The following is a 5,156-nucleotide window of genomic DNA, read 5'->3' as shown; positions in this document are numbered from 1 at the left end:
AAATAAAGAAGAGAAAGATGAAGTAAACTTATTGAAGATGTTTTTGGGTAGATGAAATCTCGAGGGAGTTGGATGTTGAAAAATTTTGACAGTTTCGATTAATGAAGGAATTTTTGGCAAGTTGGAGAACGAATTTATAAAGAGCATGAAATTCAAATGATGGATTGTTGAAGTATCTTGTGTGGGCGATCTCTATTAGGTGTAGCACAAGAACAGGGTGTGTTATACCAAGGTTTGGAATGTCAAGTCAAGACAAGGAGTGAAGAGTGTAACCCTCCTTGCCAGACACTATCATCACCTCTGTTATGCACCCAGCACGAAGATGTGAGATTTTGACAAAGAAGTAGTAGTCACTCCAAAGGAAATAAACTTAATAACTTTTCAGGGTCTCCCAACTGGAACAGACAAAACGCCAAAGGCACCTCCACTTTGGGGTATCATTAGGAAGGATTAGAGAAATTGAGCAAGATTAGATTAAGATCAATCAATAGGCTTGTAGTCAGAGGTCTTAGGTGTGAGGTATACAATACAGATCATTTTAGTAAGAGAATGACTCTGAAGCCGTAGCCAGGATATGGAAAACTCGGAAAATTCAAGAGGGTTGGCACGATAACAAGTCTGATCGTTGTGCACATAGCTACAGCATTAAGCTTTAGAACGAAAATAAGGCCAAAGAAAGCAGTATGTAACATAAAAGTAGACACTGTTAGTAGTGAGGATAAGAAGATAATGGTTTCGACTCACCTGAAGTTGATGGGAAAGTGACAGAAAACTTCACAGCAAACTTGCCTGGATAAATTAAGTTTAGAGACCTCAATGTGGAACGCATGCACCTGCGCGACTATAAATAGACTGTAAACTTTGTTAACATATACTGATATTACTTTCCTTTTTTTTTTTTTTACATTAGTATGGCCTTAAGTGATTCCTAAGAAAAAAAAAAGATGAAAAAAATTACATATATTTCTTTTGATTCTTTTTCTTTTCACTGAGTTACACAAAGCATTAGGAGAGAAATTCTTGTAATTTCTTAGAAATAAATCGTGCGTTGCATGCTGGCAACTTTTTATATCCAGGTGTTCATAAACTAACATTTGTTCAACAAAGTCATCTGCAGCACCGCCACACATGTACCATGTTTATGGTCATAAAACAAAGAAAAAATAGTGAAATAATGTGATATACAAAGCAAGAATAACATAAGATTTAACAATCACTTACATTGTCTTTAAAGATGATATTAGAACGTGACTTTTTTTGCAATTGTAGCAGTAACAATAAACAAAAGTACAATAATGATGAATATATATATATATATATATATATATATATATATATATATATATATATATATATATATATATATATATATATATATATATATATATATATATATATATATATATATATATGAGAGAGAGAGAGAGAGAGAGAGAGAGAGAGAGTTATTCTTTATAATTGTAAGTTATGCTTAATGTTCTGCAAAACTGTGCACATAATAAAGGAAATGTTACCAATTATATGTTTGTAAAGCGGTATGTAACCCGCATGTCATCGCCGCTTTATCTTTCCTGCTGTATCATTACTTCCACGAGTAGAACACTGATATACAGAATAATGCCAGCTTGCGTGGAAAATGAATCACAAATAAAATCAATGTGTTTTTCGTTTGTGTTAAGTTGTATATGTATTATAAAGTTATATGAAAGAACAATTTAAGTTAATTCATTACAAACTAGGTATTAGTTATTCAAATCAATGAAAGGGTGACAAGAAGATAGTAGGTGTTGAAGCTTTTTCTTTCAAACGTGGTAAGCTGGAAATTCAGAAGGCTTCCCTCACTTCCAACCACACGCAAGCGACCACAAAATAAAAAAAAAAGTCCTATTAAGACATATTCTAGCTATTTTACTGGTGACCTGAAATTATATCCATAAAATAAGATAAATGTTGACGCTTAGTACCATTGTAGAATCCCACGGAATCTATCTTAGTAACGAAACTATCGAACAGCAACAAGTCTAGAGCCGGGTTGTCTCCCTTCCTCGCTGGCTCAAACCACAGCCAAATTATCTGTTATTCTTAGTTATATTTAACGACGATTTTTGTGATTGTGTTAGTGCCCACATCACATAGAATCTGGCAGGGAATTCCAGAGTTTACCAAAAAAGGTGATGAATGATTGAGAGTACTGCTCTGTAGCGTTAGAGATGTGGATAGAATAGGAATGAGAAGAATAAAGTCTTGTGCAATAAAGTAGATGGAGGGGGGAGGCACTGAGTTACCAAGAACATAATAGCAGGAGAGGAAACTAAAATATGCAGAATTATGACGATGAGAAAGAAGAGAGAAATTGATAAGATGAAAAACTTATTCAATCTCGGTTGATAGAGCAGTATGAGTGAAACTCTACATACATGTGAAGACTAACACTACATGGGCGGATAAGGCCCATGTACAGAATTAGCAATTAGGTGTCGAGAAAAACTGCCGGAGATGACTACGAACGTCTACATTCATAGGATCTGTTTTGGCTAGAGAAAAAATGTCATTTCCATTTCAGATCATAAGTAAAGGATAAAACAAAGATATTTAGAGTTGGCGAATTAAACACTTGAATGTCACTGAAGAAGAGGGGATAGTTGTCTGGAAAGTTGTATCCATTTCATAGAGGTAACAAACAATGCTTCTCTCCCACAATCAGAAATTTTTGAGAGATAAGACCTTAAGAACTCTGTATCTTTCCTTCGTGATCTGGTGGGTTGGTCGTTAATAGATCTAGAAAAGCAGTGGCCGTCTCCCACAGCAGCAATAGTACTACAGTCAGAGAGGAATCTTGAGTTAAAGTTGCTGAGAGAAGGATAGAAGTCGTATGAAGGTAGTTTAGAGATTAAAACTTTGTAGGAGACTCTATCAAAAGCTTTTGATATATGTAAATATTGAAGAAAGCTTTCACCAAAATCACTAAACGAAGATCAAAATTTTCGGTTAAGAAATCCAGAAGATCACTATTATATTACAGCGGCCTTGACGGAAGTCATTGTGAAATGACAAACTAATGCTTAGCAGTCTTCCTTTTGAAGGTAGATTCATTTAAGAACTTTAGATAAGCAGGAGATTAAAGCTATAAAACGGTAGTTTGAGGGATTCCCACGAGTAGCATTTTAGAAACAGGCTGAATGTAGGAAAACTTCCAGCAAGAAGTAAATATACAAATCAATAGAGAGTTTGTCTAAGCGAGGTGCAAGCAAGTAGGTACTGTACATGTCTGACAACAATACGTGGGACTTTATCATAGGCATTCCGAGGTTTTAGAAGAGCGAAGGCGTGGAAAAAATCATTGCAAAAAAAAACAAAAAAACTAAGGCATGGAATAGTCAGAGAGCTAAGAAGGAACAAGCGAAGAAATTTTAGTAATGTTTGACAGAAAGACTCAACTCTCGAGAGAGATGAGCTTTCAGTGGTGTAATCAGGATGAAATAAAGAAGAGAAAGATGAAGTAAACTTATTGAAGATGTTTTTGGGTAGATGAAATCTCGAAGGGAGTTGGATGTTGAAAAATTTTGACAGTTTCGATTAATGAAGGAATTTTTGGCAAGTTGGAGAACGAATTTATAAAGAGCATGAAATTCAAATGATGGATTGTTGAAGTATCTTGTGTGGGCGATCTCTATTAGGTGTAGCACAAGAACAGGGTGTGTTATACCAAGGTTTGGAATGTCAAGTCAAGACAAGGAGTGAAGAGTGTAACCCTCCTTGCCAGACACTATCATCACCTCTGTTATGCACCCAGCACGAAAATGTGAGATTTTGACAAAGAAGTAGTAGTCACTCCAAAGGAAATAAACTTAATAACTTTTCAGGGTCTCCCAACTGGAACAGACAAAACGCCAAAGGTACCTCCACTTTGGGGTATCATTAGGAAGGATTAGAGAAATTGAGCAAGATTAGATTAAGATCAATCAATAGGCTTGTAGTCAGAGGTCTTAGGTGTGAGGTATACAATACAGATCATTTTAGTAAGAGAAAGATGACTCTGAAGCCGTAGCCAGGATATGGAAAACTCGGAAAATTCAAGAGTGTTGGCACGATATATATATATATATATATATATATATATATATATATATATATATATATATATATATATATATATATATATATATATATATATATATATATATATATATATATATATATATATATATATATATATATATATATATATATATATATATATATATATATATATATATATATATATATATATATATATATATATATATATATATATATATATATATATATATATATATATATATATATATATATATATATATATATATATATATATATATATATATATATATATATATATATATATATATATATATATATATATATATATATATATATATGTGTGTGTGTGTGTATGTATGTATATATATATATATATATATATATATATATATATATATATATATATATATATATATATATATATATATATATATATATATATATATATATATATATATATATATATATATATATATATATATATATATATATATATATATATATATATATATATATATATATATATATATATATATATATATATATATATATATATATATATATATATATATATATATATATCAACAGGAGGCAATTTTAAGCGAAATAAGTTCATAATAACAGAAAACAACTTGCCAAGGTAGGGCCAAGATAGGACCCCATTGCCTCTCTATCAACTTGATGCAACTTGTTATTTTAAATACGTAAATATTGGTTCTCTTATAGCAATAATGATTTGAATTGTGAAACAGTAATGTTGTAAAATTAGAGAGAGAGAGAGAGAGAGAGAGAGAGAGAGAGAATCAGTATTCAGTTGAAAAACTAATTTACATAACTTTTCTAAATAATTTACTTTAGATCTGAGTCAAAATCGATTGAAAACTCGTTTCAACGATAAGAAATTCACAAGTGTTGCGACACCTGTTTACCAAGGACGTTTATTTACCGAATGTAGAAAGCAACTGGAGGGCGGCAAGTGAGAGGAGGTAGCAACAATCGAGATGGTTTCCAAAAATTGCTCGTTATTACCTCCTCGCTAACTACAACTCCTCTCACTTAACCACCGTGTTGCTTAC

The sequence above is a fragment of the Portunus trituberculatus genome, chromosome 38 (assembly GCF_017591435.1).
Source record: "Portunus trituberculatus isolate SZX2019 chromosome 38, ASM1759143v1, whole genome shotgun sequence".
NCBI classification, from domain to species: Eukaryota; Metazoa; Arthropoda; class Malacostraca; order Decapoda; family Portunidae; genus Portunus; species Portunus trituberculatus.
This window is presented reverse-complemented; position numbering follows the sequence as displayed.